Raw genomic sequence first — 19074 nt, 5'->3', positions numbered from 1 at the left:
TTTTGCTCTGTTACATCCATCACCTGCATGTCCTCTCTCACCACATCCATAAACCTTCTCTTAGGCCTTCCTCTCTTCCTTTTTCCTGGCAGCTCTATCCTTAACACCCTTCTCCCAATATACTCAGCATCTCTCCTCTGCACATGTCCAAACCAATGCAATCTCACCTCTCTGACTTTGTTTCTGAACTGTCCAACCTGAGCTGACCCTCTAATGTACTCATTTCTAATCCTGTCTATCCTCGTCACACAAATTGCAAATCTTAGCATCTTTAACTCTGCTACCTCCACCTCTGTCTCCTGCTTTCTGGTCAGTGCCACCATCTCCAACCCATGTGAATTTCCCATTGGGATTAATAAAGTATCTATCTATCTATCTATCTATCTATCTATCTATCTATCTATCTATCTATCTATCTATCTATCTATCTATCTATCTATCTAACATAGCTGGTCTCATTACCATCCTGTAGACCTTCCCTTTCACTCTTGCTGTTACCCATCTGTCACAAATTACTCCTGACACTCTTCTCCACCCATTCCACCCTGCCTGCACTCTCTTTTTTAACTCTCTTCCACAATTCCTATTACTCTGTACTGTTGATTCCAAGTATTTAAACTCATCCACCTTCACCAACTCTACTCCCTGCATCCTCACCATTCCACTGACCTCCCTCTCATTTACACACTCTCCTTAACCTGCACCTTTTAAAACGTATATAATTTTTGTTTAGAAATGTTTTTTCCGTTGTTTTAATTTATAAATGAGTATATTTTCAATTTTCGTTTTCAGTTGGCATTTCAGCATTATGCATCTTGTTTTAGTTTTTTATTTAAGTGTCACTTTGTGTCAAAATTGAATTACATTCGTAGCGTTTATGAAAATGCACTTTATAAGAATCAAGTGAAGTTGAAAAATAATACTGTGGTCTAACTGGGAAGTGTTATACACATGTCAAAATACATCAGCTACTGATCTTAAGAAGCACAGTCTCTCTGGCAATGTTTTGTAAATGATAAAATGTAATTTTGGCTGCAGGTGAAATGTCAGATTTAATTGTCAGTCAAGTACATCTCAAAGTCTGGGGCACGGATGACGATACCACAAGAACTAAGGTGTAGGTAGATGAGGGCAAATATTTTTGACTGTGCCAGGTGACCCTTCTAAAAGTAATTGTATTCTATTTATTGAGATGTATGAACATTTACATTTACATTTACATTTACATCATTTAGCAGACGCTCTTATCCAGAGCGACTTACAACAGTGCTTAGTAGTCTACGACTGTTCTTCAGTCTTTAAGGCTAGGATTAAATCTACTGTCATTAAACAAGTTACCGCTGACCAAGTTGTATACAAAACCCTGCTAGAAGAAAATAGTAAGTTAGTACAAAATTTTTATTTTATTTTTTTTTTTTTTGAAAAAAAAGGGTAGAAAAAAAAAGTATGGGGACTTTAGTCCAAGTGCTGTTGAAAGAAGTGTGTCTTCAGGCGACGTTTGAAGACAGTGAGGGTCTCCGCTGTTCATACAGCAAGAGGAAGTTCGTTCCACCACTGAGGAGCCAACACTGCAAAGAGTCTTGATGCATGTCGTCCTCTTCTTTTAAGTAAGGGTGGTTCGAGACGTGCAGTGCTTGATGTTCTGAGACAGCGAGAAGTGACACGCTGCTTGACCAGTGCTGATATGTAAGGTGGTGCAGCTCCAGTTTTGGCCTTAAAGGCAAGTGTTAGGGTTTTGAACCTGATGCGGGCAGCCACAGGGAGCCAGTGCAGGTTCCGCAGCAGAGGTGTAGTGTGCGAGAATTTGGGAATATCAAAAACGAGTCTTGCAGCTGCATTCTGGATCAGTTGAAGTGGTCGTGTTGCCTTTAGTGAAAGTCCAGACAGCAGAGAGTTGCAGTAGTCCAGCTTAGAGATGACCAAGGTCTGGACGAGAAGCTGAGTAGCCTCTGTAGTGAGAAAGGGGCGGATTCTCCTAATGTTGTAAAGGAGATATCTGCAGGACCTGGAGAGGTTGCTGATGTGTGGAGAGAAAGACAATTCTTCGTCTAGAGTGACACCAAGACTTCTTGCCGTTTTTGAGGGGACGATAACCGAGTTGTCAAGAGAGATTGCAAGGTCAAGATTCGGAGATGAGTTGCCTCTGATATACAAGAGTTCAGTCTTGCTGGGATTGAACTTGAGGTGGTGGGAAGTCATCCAAGAGGAGATATCAGCAAGGCAGTTTGAGATGCGGGTTGAGACCTGCTGGTCATCGGGTGGAAAGGAGAGAATGAGTTGACTGTCATCCGCATAGCAGTGGTAAGAGAATCCATGTCCAGCTATTACCTTCCCAAGAGAACCTGTGTATAAGGAGAAGAGAAGGGGTCCTAGGACAGAGCCCTGAGGAACACCAGTGGTCAGTCTTCGTGGAGCTGACTGTGACCCTTGCCAGGCAACCTGGAATGTCCGGTCAGCAAGGTAAGAAGCAAACCATTGCCAGACAATGCTTGAGATCCCAAGACTAGTGAGAGTTTCCAGAAGTATCTGATGGTTGACCGTGTCAAAGGCTGCAGATAGGTCCAGAAGTATGAGGACTGAGGACAGGTTGGTAGATCTGGCTGTGTGAAGGGTTTCAGAGACAGCAAGAAGTGCAGTCTCGGTATGAAGTTCAAGAATCATGTTCATCACATAAGGCATAACAGATATCCTGAAGTTATTTGGTGTTTTGAGTGTGGGAGTATAATATGAGGTCCTGCTGGAGAATTATAGCCCAGCAACAGCATATAAGGTTAAAATAGAAAGTTGAATATAGAATCTTAAGAAACAATATAGTAAAGAAATCAGAGGAAATGCAATTCACCAATAAAATTCACTAATTTCATATATATATATATATATATATATATATATATATATATATATATATATATACTGTATACTGTATAGCTGTTTCCTCCCACAGTCCAAAGACATGCAGGTTAGGTACATTGGCGATTCCAAATCATCCCTAGTGTGTGCTTGGTGTGTGTGTGTGTGTGTGTGTGTCCTGCGGTAGGCTGGCGCCCTGCCCGTGGTTTGTTTCCTGACTTGTGCCCAGTGTTGGCTGGGATTGGCTCCAGCAGACCCTCATGACCGTGTAGTTAGGATATAATGGATGGATATATAGCTGGAGAGAGATGTTATGGCATCTAGGAGGTTAGGTTCCTGTAAATCCAGCATAATTCGTTAGATAAATGGTTCTTGCTTTTCACTAGATGGTCTTAGTAAACTTCCAGGGGACCCACAAAATGACTAAAATTAACTGTAAAATACTTAAATTACCTACAAATCAAGCTACAACAGGGGTGTCAAATTAAAGCCACAAGGGCCGACTCCATCCCTGAGATCTTTCTAAAGTGGCCTACTTCATCAGTATTTGCAAAGTGTTACATACAGCCAGCAATGACTGATAGTTTTCTCAAAGACTTCCCTCATAGTGCATTTCATATATAGATTGTATCCGTAAATTATTTAGCTGGATTACATTTACAACTGCCATTCAAATGTGTCTCCAGTGTCCACATTAATATTAAATTGAGATCGATTGACTTGCCTCATATCCACAGCAATTCAGAGGTTTAGTGGCAGCTGGTGCTGCTCAGCGAAATTCACCAAGGTGTTTTTCACATAAATTTGCTGAGATCGCTGAGTTTTCACCATGTGGCCAGTTTAGTGTTTCTCTCCCTGGTGTCCCATGATGCTTTGCGAGGCCAGCATGATACCACTGAGCTGTAGCAGTCATGTTGGATGGGAATGTCACTTCCCAATCTGCACTACATGCCCGATTTGTGTCCTACATGTGCAGAACTTTCATGCATGTGTATGTAGTACTAGGGTGTTGTACCGTGTTAGCCATTATGAATGTAGTGAGAAGTCAAGCAAAATGACACCTTTTATTGACTAACTACAAAGATTACAATATGCAAGCTTTCGAGGCAAATCAGGCCCCTTCTTCAGGCAAGATGTAATCATTTTGCTTGACTTCTCACTACATGCATGTGTATAGTAAGAAAACTCCATCTCACAATTTTCAGTGCCACAAATACATGCACGTGTGATGTCTCTACGTGATCAGTACTCCAAATGAATTTGCACCGCACGTGCATTGAAGAAATAGGGAAAAACTGACCCTAATAAGAATATTAAGAAAATATTTTGCTGTGCTGCATAGATTCATTACATGGGGTTATTTTTCATTGCATTGCTGGATTAAACATATTATGCTTCTTGCTATTAAGTCCAGATTGGGTATTGAGAGAGACATCTCCCCAAAAATATAATGCTGGTCCATTGCATCACAGGCTTAATGGATATTAGTTAGTCATAGTGATAGGAGCTCAAGAGATGCTGAGACAGACAATTGATTTAGAATGTTGTGCACTCAGAGTATTCAAGTCACGTTTTCAGGCACAATAATTGGTCCAGCATAGTTGTCATTCAGGTATTCAGTTATGACAAATATTAGGGAAAATCAGAATTGAAAGGCAAACTTTATTGCAGTGCCTAACCATTATTATGGGTGTCAGTTGAATGTGGCACTCTGATGGTAAATTTTAGGGTTACCATATTTTAGAAGTCCAAAACCGGGACACTTATGTAGAATGTATGGCCAACGCATAAAGCCTATTCTTATTTTTAATGCCTGCTTTATCTCACCATCAACACCGAGGGTTCAGGGCACAAAAAAAATCATTTTCGTAAGCAAACATGTATGATTTGACACAGTGCTTGAAGTGGAAACAAATAAATGACAGCACTGTCTGCTTTTGTCTGCTTCTTGGTTGTCTTGGCAATGTGTTAAATTTAACACAACTTCTTAATTAAGCTGTCCCCATTGGAGTTTTGACGGCATTATTATTCATAAATTATATCAAACTGGGATCTGGGGTATGGGGAGTTTTGTACGTGCTGTTCTAAATATTGTTTGTTTCAGCACAGCAATATTGTAGACACATAATAATGTATCAGCTGTTAAATTTTTAAATATGTACAGAAATTCCATGTGATTCCACACTGATTTCATAATGTATGGTCTCATACTGTATATTCTTAAAAAAATTGACCTTAAGAACATTAACTGTGGACACAACAAAGAATCAAAGAAGGAAACTAATTAACTACCTGATATGAATTTTTGAGATCCAAAATGCCAATAACAAAATCACTAGTAGAATACAGTGCAGTTATTAATTATAACGTACAAGAATTGTCTTCTATTCATAGGTGAAAATGGCCATTCCTGCTGTTGGAGCTTATTATAAAAGAGTTTTTTTGCTCCATCAAAAGCAGTTTTCCTTTTTTAAATGGAAGATAGAAAAGGTCAGATCTCTATCTGGATGATCTTGAACCTTTCTCCCACCTTTAATGTAACAGGCCATGTCTTTTTAATTCATCAATGGAAAAAAAACGATTGGCCTGACAGAGGTGGCATTAAATGGGATGATCTTATCTATGTGATTGGATAAAGGGAGCTTTTTACATTGATCATTTATCTGCCAAGTTCCTTTAAACAAAAGCAAAAGCACCTGATGAATTTATTTTAGTCCCCAAGTGTTTATTTTTTTCTCTCTCGCCATAATCAAGATTTACCTGCTGTAAATCAAATTGAATTTTCATTTGTTGACTGTAAAATAGTATTGCAGTTCACAATGGCTTTCACAAACAGCTTTGTACTTGACAAATGGCTTTTTATAGCAATGTAAAAATGTTTTCATTGTGCACAAACAGTTTCATCAGTTTGTGCAGACTATTCTTTTCCTTTTCAAGCAATTCCATAAAAGTATTTCTTAGTATTCTTAATGCTGTATTTTCAGTTCCATATATGCATATATGTATGTGCACATGCATGTTTTTGTTGGTTTTATGATTTTCTTATCTGCACGGTGTCCTTGGGTGTTTAGAAAGACACCTTGAAATAAAATGTATTATTATTATTTAGTAAATTAATTGGAGATGGTTTATCTTTTAGATGGGTACCTAAGTGGTGATTTAACTCCAATTTTGTACTATACATTTAAAACAAAGTTTGGGTTATGGGGGCATCATGGTTTGTTTAGACATCTCACAGCTCAAACTGGCTAATTAGCCATATATAAACGGAAGACCTGTGTGTGTGTGAATGAAGCAGTCCGCTCTGCTCACACTCAACTACAGCCACTAGATGGCGCATGAATGCACTTTTACATTTTTTCAGTGCTTGCTATGAAAGACCTGTGTTCAGGAAATGCTACCATTCAACAACAATATTGTGCTAATGACACAGATGAAGAGACAAATAGTCAAAGCAAAGCAATCGCCGCGGTTCAACAACATATAAGTGAAACACCTCAGCAACAGAGGGCAAGGGTAAAAACATTGTGTATCTGGAGGTATTTTCTTGAGGCAAAGATTAACAGAGCTCATATGCCGGCGATATGGCTAAGATATGGTATCGCCAGTGTCTTCTTGTGAAAGCCAGTGGGGCAGTAAGCATATTGTGGGTCCATGTCCTCTGCACTGGGTAATTCTTAAGCGTTAGCTGGGTTCTCTCCAAGTTCACATATATAGTAAAACTAGCAAAATACCCGCGCTTCGCAGCGGAGAAGTAGTGTGTTAAAGAGGTTATGAAAAAGTAAAGGAAACATTTTAAAAATAACGTAACATGATTGTCAATGTAATTGTGTTGTCATTGTTATGAGTGTTGCTGTCATATATATATACATATACACATATACACACACATATACACACATATACAGATATATTATATATACATATACACATATATTTTTTATATATATATTTTTTATATATATATATATATATATATATATATATATATATATATATATATATATATATATATATATATATATATACACATACATACATACATATACACACATAGATGCACTTACAATAACATAGAAATCAATATAAACAACATTAACATCATTATCATATGAGAATATGAAGTAATATATAAGAAGCACATTTCATATAAATATAAATTATTAAACAGTAAAATCTTCTTCTATAATTTGCTACCGTGGCTTTTCGTTGGTCTGTCCAGGATTTTAAATCACCTGTAGCTTGCAAACCGTTTCACCTATTGACTTGAAATCTGGTACACATATAATACGTCACGTCTGCTATCCGCTTTATGGGTGATGATTGTATTACTCTTTTTATGTTTATTTTATTTTAGAATCAACTCCTATCTGCGCACACCAGGGCGGCCGTGGGCAGATGCGTATGGTGTATTCACTCCATGTTATCGTGCATTGCGCTGTCACTGGTATTTTGATAAAAGAATTTGAACAATATATAAGAAGCGTATAAATTATTAAACAGTAAAACATTAACATTTAAGAAGTAAAGTTACATTGAGTACTACTGCAGTGCCTTCGGGTATACCTCATTTTTTCTTTGCCCATTACATGCTTAAATGTATACATTTTTTGGTGTACCTACCCGAGAACACGCGACATATAACCGAGCGTGGGAGAAGCATGGATTTTAAACACGCGTTCAGTTCATCTGCTGGTCTCCCTCGTGGAATAACTGGTAATGTTTGACTAAAATGTACAGCGAGTAAAACGACATTACCTCCTTTTTTTTTTTTACGATCTCTGAGATCTTGCTTTTTTCGGTTCAAGGCTTCATAAGCTCTTTTATGTGCCATGGTGTACTTAATAAGTACTAATTATCCCAAACCATCATCTTTGAATGTTGCAAGACTTTCGCCTTGTATGTAGATCGGGGTAATTACATTCATTGCATTCCTAGTCTGAATCACAATGTGATTGTATGGGTGGTTACCTGGCACTGTAGGGTTGCCACCCGTCCTTTAAAATACGGAATCGTGCCGCGTTTGAGAATGAAATTGCGCGTCCCGTTTTGAATCAATACTGGACGGGATTTATCCCGTATTTTTTTTACCATTTTTTTTTTAAAGCAGCGTGTCATGCAAATCATCCCACACGCATTTTATGAAGATGCCTCCTTTCCTACTTTTGATTGGGTAATACTTGATGTCATCGTTAGTTTGATTGGTCTTTTTAACTGTCCAGTGAGGAGGGCATGTCTTTTAAGTAGAGTCTGCAAAGTGTTGGCACTGAGATGTGGCGTCAGCGCCATAGTTGAAGCCCCTAACGTTGCGGTCAGCAAGTCGGCTAACATCCGCCATGTGCCGTCTTTCAGTTGCGAGAAGCAGATCATAGAATGGTTGAAACTGTTGCCCCTAACGTTGCGCCACGGCGTGTGGTTCGTTTATACCTCGTGTCTTCTCATTAAACTTTTATCTCGCGAATATGTTATTGCAATCCGCAGCGGGAGCGTTTCTATAAACTTAATTTAAAGTTACGTTTTACACCGTGCTTTGTTTCCCTTATGAACATGCTTGTATGCTTCACTCGCTCCGTTCTCAATTGTTTAATTAATTTTTTGGTCTTCGCTGTTTCCGGCTCTTCCTCCATTTCCCCCTACTTCGTTCTTTTATCTCGCGAATATGTTATTGCAATCCTTAACGGGAGCGTTTCAATAAACTGATTGAAAATAGTTTTTGCATTTACCTTTTTAGTAAAAGGCGAGCTTTTAAGCCTGAGAAATCACCCCGTAAATGCACACGTTTAATTGCACATGTGTTAATATGTATGGTTACACAGTATTAAAAGACAGTGAACAACATCAGTTACCTTTGTTCCCGCGTTTGATAAAAGGTGAGCTTTTAAGCCTGAGAAATCACCCCGTAAATGCACACGTTTAATTGCACATGTGTTAATATGTATGCTTACACAGTATTAAAAGACAGTCAAAAATTAACGTCATTTACCTTCGTTCCCGCGTGTGACTCGTGCTGTAAATCTCTTCCTTGTTTTTAGTTCACGTGATTACGTAGGAGGCGTGATGACGCGATATGTGACTCCGCCTCCTCCATTACAGTGTATGGACAAAAAATATGTTCCAGTTATGACCATTACGCTTTGAATTTCGAAATGAAACCTGCCTAACTTTTGTAAGTAAGCTGTAAGGAATGAGCCTGCCAAATTTCAGCCTTCCACCTACACGGGAAGTTGGAGAATTAGTGATGAGTCAGTCAGTCAGTCAGTCAGTGAGTGAGTCAGTCAGTGAGGGCTTTGCCTTTTATTATTATAGATAGATCCTCTGGTTGTTTTTTGGCCAGAAGACCACATGCAACAAGTTTTAAATAGACTTTATTAACTATAAATTTGAATGTATTGACATATCAATGTCACAAGCATGAAACTGGTCTAGTTAAAAATATATCTTAAGTAAACATACAGGTGACTAAAATCATAATTCCAAAAAACATTTTAACCAGGATGTTATGTTTGTGAATCTCACGCTTGAGGATAGATACTGTTATGAAATGTAGTACTTCTGATCTTGACTGAACTACGCCATTTACATGACAGAAAGAGAGTGAACAGAAATGTCTATGTCTAGGTAGCTTTTTCTGGGTACCCTGGTTTTCACATTTTTTATTAAACACTTTTCATTGGTTACAAAAAGAAAAATATGTGCTACTTCCACAATATTTGCATCTTCCTTTCTCTGTAAGTTCTTTTTTAGAATTTTTAAGTTGTGACACACACGTGCAATTGGGAGACAGCTGAAAGGCCTTAAGAATAGTACTACCACGCCAGACCAGGGGGTGGCGAGCGGCACTAACTCTCTTTCTCAATCTTCTGTAGACCATCCACGGGAAATCTCGCTAGGTTCCAGGCTGAATTGACGTCACTTCCTGTCTCTTTTCATTTCACAATTAGTTCTGTTTTGACATCACAACCAATTCAACCCACTTGCAGCCAAGGCACAATATTTGGGTGGCTGCCCCAAACCTTTTCGATGTCTGTGGTCTGCTTTTGTGACAGTTGTTAATTACATCATTGTCAATGAAAGGAGAAAGCTGGCATAATAAACCAAGGGGTTATTCATTGTTGATCACTGCAGATGTTGGAACTAAGAGACTGATGTGGGCCTACAGGGAGAGGAACTTAAACTACGCTGAAACATGTGACTTTTAGTAACTCAAATAATGTTGCTAAAGTTGACTTTCAACCTGCATCACTGTTAAAGTTTTAACAATAGATTTTGGTGTTCCTTCGGTTCTCTAAGAACCACCTAGATGTCACTATACGCATATAGTAAAGAGGGAAACTCTAACACAAAACAAAGACTTCTAAAGCAAGCTCATTACCCAAAAATGTCTGTTTATTATACCAAATAAATGTAAGGGAGGAATAAATAGTGGGAGAACACATAGTAGCCAAAAAAAAAATGCAACTACTATTCCACACATCAAAATAGGTTTTTAGTCCATGTCTACTGTTTACAATTCATGACATATCCCAGGGCCACCATCTCAACCAGTATTTTTTAATTTGTAAAAAGATTGTACAACCATTTGGTGCCGCATCAGCTAAAGGATTAGTGTCACATTTAAGTCTAGTTTCAGTAAGAATCATAAATCAGATTTTATACTTAATATAATATCATTTAACAAAACATCTTTATATTTGATAGAGTGAATGTTTATTAAACAAAGCTTTCAGGTGGAAAGATGATTTTAAACTGATGTTATACTTTTTGTTTTAATTTGAATTAAGTTGCTATAAAAGTACAGCTAGTGGAGGACCTTTTTTAACTCTTAGTCTTATTATTATTTTTATTCTTTGATTATAAAATATTTGGATTTTGCTTCTAAACTAAAATTATACGATACCCCACAACAGGGATTCTGGGCAACAGAATAATAAAAGGTGGGATAAAAAACAGCCTGTGATTTAAGTGCACAAGGTTGTTGCCTGGGTGATACTCTGATTTTTCAACCAGGCAGTGTTAGTACCATATTCCAGAATAAAATAAAAGATCCACTCCAGTTAGGCCGAAGACCACTTATTTGAAAAACTCCAGGCGTTTCCCCGAAATAATCCCAGTTTTTCACAAATGGTATGCTTTTAGCAGTGAAGGGAACAGAATCTACAATAGACCATATCCCCTCTATAGTAATCTTGGTAAGGGTCCAGACACAATTAAGTTCCAACACTTTTTTCAGCTTTAGTGCATAAGGATCTGATTTTCCTCATTGATATCTCTGATTGATGCAAAACAATATCCTTAGTGCCAACATGTAGCAATAATGTGGATACTTCATCATCATCCAGAAAGTCTGATTTAGCCTCTATTTCAGATACCATTGCCCCTGGGAGGCATTTTACATTAAATGCTGGATTAACACAGTTTGGAATTTCAACATTCCATAGTATAGAATCAGAAATTAAGAGCACTTTGTTGTTCTCTACCTTGACAGGCATACTTCTGAGTGCCAAGTATCTGTTCAGGATCCAAACTATTGACCTGGGTGTTGTGGTGGACGGCCAGAGCCCTTTCCCAGCTGGGAGACCCCTGTCATGGAAGAACCAGGGGAGAGAGGGCATATTCAGGGCCATACCTCCCCTGGAAAACTAGAGGGTAACCCCCTGGCTCACAGCAGGGCCACAGGTTGGAAGCTTAGAAACTCACCCCTGCTGGGGCCCACAGCCACCAGCAGCAGGTGCCTGGACAGTTACTGAGCCCTGGGTGGCAGCACTTGCTCCACACCCGGAAGTGCTGTTGGAAAAAGTTCTGGCAGCACCTGGAGCACTTCAGGGTACCCTATAAAAGGGGCTGCCTCACTCCATCCAGACAGCCGAGAGTCAGGAGGAGGTGGGCGGAGCTTGCTGACTGTGTATTCATCTTGGTGCTTTACTTTGTTCTGTGGATTGTGAAAATAAAATGTGTGTTGTGTTGCAAATCTTTTCTCTGCCTGTGTCAGGTTAGGGTGGCTGTATGTGCCCTGGTGGTCCACAGTGTCAAGGCAGTACATTTTGACTTCCTAGACTCCTGTCTTCCTGTTAAGAACTCACCCTGTGGCCAAGTTTGAGCTACTGATTTTGGCCGTGGACTGACTATAGTTGAGCCTGTAGAGAATGATGCCAAATTAGAAATGGCCAAATGGTTTAAAAAAAATAAGTGAATCCAATTATAAATTTGCTTACTCACTCACTATCAGATTCCAAACATGGTTTTCCAATGCACTTATTTTCCCAACCAATCCTAAGTTAGCTATACATTTTTGGCAAGTGAAAATATCCTCAGTTTTGGACAGTAAACTTAAGCTGTTCATGATGCAGGCCATTACAACATATAAACATGCCCTCATCAAGTAGAGAACAAATCGAACTTACATTTAGTTCAGAGTTTATCTAGGTATTTCCATTTGCTTCTGTTCCTTCAGAGTTCGATTAGATTGCGTCGAGGTACTAACATTTAAATCATCACTGGCGAACAATCGACTGTCCTCTGTAAACTTCTTCTTTAAACTATAATTTTTGCTTTTCTGATAAATTCAATTACTTTTTTCCTTCACACCATGATAGAGCATATAATATTGAAAATACACTACACTTGTTTATTTTTTCTCAATTAGAGCTTGTAAAACTTTGCAAACATTTATTTACTGCTTAATCCAAAGATATCAATTTTTGCAGCAGTGAGAAATTGGCATACTTCTAAGCTTAATAAATACTAGCCTGGAGTTTATTTCACTGCATGAACTAGACTCATAAACATGCAGAAAAACAATGGAAATAATTAAAAACTATAAAAAGAATCTAGTTAAGTAGAGAATAATTAGATGTTTTATTTAAAAACATGGGGAATGCTTGTACATCCTAAAGACTAAAATGACTTTGTACGCAAAGAGTGTGGTTTTGCTTTGAGCAGTCATTCTTTTCTAATATTGATTTTGTTTGGGAATGAACTGCAGATTAGAATTTTGTTTTCTTAACACACTTGGCAAGCATGTCATGTACAGCACACAATCACAGAAGCTGTAATAAGATTGCCCTGTTTAGTTAGAACACTCTTAAGCAGAAAAGTCATGCCCACGAATAAAATCTCCAATCTGGGATCTGCTAAAGTATTCTCAGTGTCCCAGTTATTTAGTTTTTGTCATTAATGTAATATATTTACCTCTAAAACATTCTTATAAAATCTTAGTAGAGCTGTAGGAATGATTTTCATATCTGCAGGAGAAACAGTCCTGTCACAAAATGCATTATTGCCAAGATATCTGAAAGAAATGAAATGCTTTTCCAGAATTTAAATTATTATTTTATCTATTCATGTAATTACGTGTCAGCACTGCATTTTTTTAAAGACATATGAGACAAAGTAAAATAGCATCACCTACTGCAGCTGAGAGTGCACTGCACTCAGTCTTTGAACAAAATAAGTTTCTTGAAACCTTTTAACTTGAAAGCAGTATTTTTTTTTATTTTAATTTTTGTGAAAATAATATGCATTCTGCAAGTGACAGGGTGGTGCACTGTTTATTTCTGTTTATTCAAAGTTACATGAGGCTTGTTTTGAATTTTGGCCATTTTACTGTGAGTTTGGAAAATGCAAGATCTCTCTTTGCTGTTCTAATCTTTTTTCTCATATTCCAAATATGAGTGTTTGGCTCTGGCCTACCCTGATACTGAACTAGAAGGATGGTTAGGTGGGTCTGAAGTTTAATGAATGGGTAGATGGGTAACATGCATTCTGGCAATTTTCAAAAAAACATCTTATTTTGATTTACTGTAACTACATTCTCTATGTATATTCTTTATCTGTAAATATAATATATATACTGTATAAACAGTATATATATATATATATATATATATATATATATATATATATATATATATACAGTGATCCCTCGCTATATCGCGCTTCGCCTTTCGCGGCTTCACTCTATCGCGGATTTTATATGTAAGCATATTTAAATATATATCGTGGATTTTTTGCTGGTTCGCGGATTTCTGAGGACAATGGGTCTTTTAATTTCTGGTACATGCTTCCTCAGTTGGTTTGCCCAGTTGATTTCATACAAGGGACGCTATTGGCAGATGGCTGAGAAGCTACCCAACTTACTTTTCTCTGTGTCTCTTGCGCTGACTTTCTCTGATCCTGACGTAGGGGGTGTGAGCAGGGGTGCTGTTCGCACACCTAGACGATACAGACGCTAGTCTAAAAATGCTGAAAGATTATCTTCACGTTGCTACCTTCTGTGTGCAGCTGCTTAGTGAAGCGACATGCTGCACAGTGCTTCACATACTTAAAAGCTCAAAGGGCACGTATTGATTTTTCACTCTTTGTTTTTATCTGTCTCTCGCTCTCTCTCTCTCTCTCTCTCTCTCTCCCTGCTCCTGACGGAGGGGGTGTGAGCTGCCGCCTTCAACAGCTTTGTGCCGCGGTGCTTCGCATACTTAAGCCAAACAGCCCTATTGATTTGTTTGCTTTGCTCTCTGTTTCTGACAGCCTGTGCTCCTGACAGGCACTCCTTTGAAGAAGAAGATATGTTTGCATTCTTTTAATTGTGAGACAGAACTGTCATCTCTGTCTTGTTATGGAGCACAGTTTAAACTTTTGAAAAAGAGACAAATGTTTGTTTGCAGTATTTGAATAACGTTCCTGTCTCTCTACAACCTCCTGTGTTTCTGCGCACATCTGTGACCCAAGCATGACAATATAAAAATAACCATATAAACATATGGTTTCTACTTCGCGGATTTTCTTATTTCGCGGGTGGCTCTGGAACGCAACCCCCGCGATGGAGGAGGGATTACTGTATACATATATATATATATATTCTGTATATATATAGTAGATGCAACAGGGGTTGGGTGGGCATCCCAGCCAGAAGAGGGGATGATTTCTTACCCATATGGAAAGCTCCTAACAGGTTAACAGGCATCCCAGCAGGGGAGGAGACAGGGATCAGATCCAGCAGAGAGGACCAGATAGGATAGACGGACAGCCCACAGAACTGGAAGATGTCGCTGAGGACTTTTTACTACCCCAGCACGTTAGATGGCAGCGGCCCTGGATAGCAGTGCCCAGTAGGGCATGCTGAAAAGTCTAATCCAGCAACTCAGCCCTGCTGGAGACCCTGGGTGCTGCAAGGGGGAGCTGCAGGGAAATGCGCCCCTAAAATGGGACTTCTGTATGACCCAGAAGTATTTCTGTCGGGCAGTGGTCCGGACACCAGAAGTATTCCAGGTCCAGGACACCAGGTCCTTAATAAAAGGTCCTTGTCCAGGTGAGTCAGAGCTGGGAGGTTGGAAGGCAACACTCAACTGGAGAAGGAAAGTGCGGTGGTGAGAGTAGTTGGAAGGAGAAGAGATTATTGTGGGGGGACAGAGAGAAACCTGTGCTTGTGCTACTTTGAAGGATTATGAGAAGAAATTCCGGTTAATAAAACATCCTTTATTTGAACCCGGGCGTCTTGGTGTGTTTGTGGTGGGGTTTGGGGATCATTGTTGGCCCAGTTGCCTTCACAATATATATATATATATAGCTACAGCAGGATTATTGAAAGACCAAGGTAGACAGAGGACAGAATGTGCATAGGATATAAGAATAAAGAGAACATTCAAAATGGTGAAAGAATAAACTATCCTGTTGTATGTAAACAGGTTCCACCAGAGGACAGTAAAGGTTGTTTGTGTTAAGGAAGTTACAGGAGAAAGAGACATTAGTATAACAGTGGTGGCCTTGGGGGAAAGGCTACATTAAAACCATCATAAGAATATAATTCTTTGGATGCCTCCCTTGTCCTTCCACTTTGCTGTTCTGAAGCCTGGTTTATACTTGACGTGTCCAGCAAAGATGGCATCAGATGTGGAGACACATCCCTTCACTCATCTCCGGTGAGCTGGGTTTTTGCTGTATACTGAAGTGTTCTTGAGCACACAACCATTTGAATGTGTGCAGAGCATACCCAAATTCTGACTTTCTTGGAGAGGCTAGTGGGAGAATTGAGGGAATATTGGTACCTGTATGATTCCTTTCTATGACCACAGCAGCCGTGCCATATGCTTTTCAGAACAAGTAATCCACCTGAAGCTGAGGATGTTTGGGCCCAAGCAGTACCTAGAAAGGATGCCACCTAGGAAAATTTTGGTTACAGCTGGAGGAAGTGTTGGAAAGACCAGCAGGGGGCATTTCCCTGTAGTTTCTGTGGAGATCCCAGTAGTTCATTACAATGATGGGGACACTGTGCTGTAAACATGCCACCAGGTCCTGACATTCTGCGGTCATAAAGGGGGTGAAAAACAATATCCAACCTATTTAAAGTGCATCGCTTCATCACGTATGTCATGCATCTATTTAACGAAAATATTATACTCTCCGTCCCTTTCAGCTTTGGTTAATGGGCCTGAAACTTCATCTTCTCTTTCTTTTTCTAACGCCAATATAACAGGTACAGCTCTTCTTCCATCAGCAGAGTCTCAATTAGCATAGCCATCTTTTGCTAAACAATCATGTATACAATGTACTTCCTTTGTCTGTGAAATTGTTAGGTATGCAATATTGAACAAACAATGCCACCTAATGACTAGGAGAATATTGGCGCGCCAATCAAATGTGCCGTCACCAGTATAAATGCGTTTACCTCACCGACAGCATGTGTGCTTTGCACTTAGCACGACACCTAAAGACACTGATATGATAATATGTGATTTAAAATATAAGTAATTCATTTCAATTAAATTAAGTTGTTGTACATAAGATAAGAACTTTATTCATCCCGAGGGAAATTCTTATGTCATTGGCATGTTCAGTGCAACAACAGAGATAAAGATAGTACAATGAAGATTTAAAAAGAAATAAAAAAAGTAATTGTGCAAATATACAAAATATGACAGTTGTGCAAATGTACAAAAATATAACAGATTATTATTAAATACAGATTATTAGTCTAGGTTATGAAAAGTCACTTAATACTTGTGCCTAAGTAAAATGAGCTAGCCACTTGTGATGACAGGTTGGGACTAACATACCGCCATAAAGGCTGAAAAAGATCACCTACAGAATGAAGAGGAGTTATAAAGCCTTATTGCCACAGGTAGAAAAGATCTCCTGTGGCGTTCAGTTCTGCATTTGGGGGCAATGAGACTTTTGCTGTGTGTGCTCTGATGATTCTTCAAGGAGGCGTGCATGGGGTGAGAGGGGTTGTCCATGATACTAAAGAGCTTTTTCAGCATTCTCCTCTCGAACACCTCCATCAAATCCTCTAATTTGACACCTAGGACAGAACCAGCCTTTTTAATCAGCTTGTTCAGCCTGTTGTGATCAGCTGTCTTCATCGCCCTGCCCCAGCTCACAGCTGCAAAAAACACCACACTCTCCACCACAGAGTGATAAAACATTGTCAATATTTTCCTGCATACATTAAACGACCTAAGCCTCCTTGTTAGGTAGAGCCGGCTATTCCCTTTCTTGAGCACAGTGTCTGTGTTCTTGGACCAGTCAAGTTTACTGTCAATGTGTACTCCCAGGTACCTATAGACCTCAACTACTTCAACCTCTGTTCCTCTGATAGTGACAGGGGTGGGAGGAGGAGCCCGCTTCCTAAAGTCCACCACCAGTTCCTTTGTCTTTGTGATGTTTAACTGTAAATAATTCAGCTCACACCACCCAACAAAACTTTCCACCACACCTCTATATTCCTCCACCTGACCATCCCTGATACAGGCCACAACGGCAGAATCATCAGAGAATTTCTGCAAGTGACATGACTGTGACCTGTACCTGAAGTCAGACGTGTAGGTGATGAAGAGGAAAGGTGATAAGACAATTCCCTGTGGTGCCCCCATGTTGCTCATGATGCTTTCAGAGCAGCAGCTGTTCAGTTGGACATGCTGTGGTCGATTGTTTAGATAGTCCATAATCCAGGCTACAAGTGGGGTGTCTACCTGCATTTCTATGAGCTTATTTCCAAGCAGTGATGGTCTAATTGTGTTAAAAGCACTGGAGAAATCAAAAAACATGACCCTCACAGTGTTCCCAACAATATCCAGATGACAATGAACCTGGTTCAGCAGGTACATGTACAATAACATACGAAACACATGACTAAATGGTTATTTCTCCAAGTCTCAATAACCAACTAACTTTTGAATCGGTCTTTTCATCCTCACTAAAGGCAACCTTTTCTCACTTTCTCTTTCCTTTTCTTCTTTCATCTGCCCTGACTTTGTTCCCTCAGTCCACTCCTATATACAAGGTGATTCAAAAAGATGCATCCAATTTCAAAGTGTGATATTTTTATAACTCTGAGGCGCCGAGGAACCAATCACGTACTAATTCAAAGAGGGAGTCACAGGGTTTCAGACTATCACCAGCATTTCTCAACAATTTGGTCCGTCATCGCTGGATTGACTGTAAAGTAGCCCACAAATTGCCACTTCACTTCTAGTCCCTAAGGTCTCCAGATCTCACACCGTGTGACTCTTTTTTTGTGGGGGTACATTAAGGATTCAGTTTATGTGCCACCACTCCCAACAACACTGACTGATCTCTGTGAGTACAGTGACACCCAACATGTGCAATCGAGTATGGAATGAATTTGACTATTGTGTTGATGTTGTCCGTACAGCTGGAGGAGGTCATATTGAGCACTAACAAAGTTACATAATAAACTTTACAACTGAAATAAATCATTTTGAAATCATATGAATCTTTTTGAATCACCCTCTATGTTGCCTGCTTTTTCTTTTTTCTGTTGCACACCTGATGAAGACTCTGCAGCTGAAACCTTCTTTCTTTTTCAGACTGGAAATAAACTTTTTTTTGTCCATTGCAGTTACACACTGATATAGCCCTACATATATTAATGTATGTACTGAAGTGTGCCATCCTAATATAGAAACCTATATAGAAACTGAAAAAAATGTACTAAGATTTAAATTTTAAACATTGTATTATCAATTTTTCACTTCATTTTTGATGTTAACAGTTTGTGCTTTAAATTGTACTAAAACATAAAAAAGAAGGCTTGGATTATGGAATTTTTTTTGTGTACACATTAATGCTCAAACCTTTAAAGAAGTTGCAGCAATATTGAAAAATGCAGCTTTTTATTGCATTTGGGCTATTAAATATTATTCTCAGTTTGGATCGTCTCTGTATTATTTATTAGTAAGATATTTTTTTACTCTAGGATTATTTGTGCCT

General features: G+C 39.0%; 1 pseudogene; it reads right to left on the bottom strand.

Moving 5' to 3' along the window:
* Positions 1-1467: 1467 nt before the first annotated feature.
* On the bottom strand, positions 1468-17948 carry LOC127527569 (uncharacterized; annotated as a pseudogene).
* Positions 17949-19074: the final 1126 nt, after the last annotated feature.

Source organism: Erpetoichthys calabaricus, chromosome 4 (assembly GCF_900747795.2).
Source record: "Erpetoichthys calabaricus chromosome 4, fErpCal1.3, whole genome shotgun sequence".
Taxonomy (NCBI): Eukaryota; Metazoa; Chordata; class Cladistia; order Polypteriformes; family Polypteridae; genus Erpetoichthys; species Erpetoichthys calabaricus.
The sequence above is the reverse complement of the archived record's forward strand: the minus strand, read 5'-3'. Positions and strand labels throughout refer to the sequence as shown.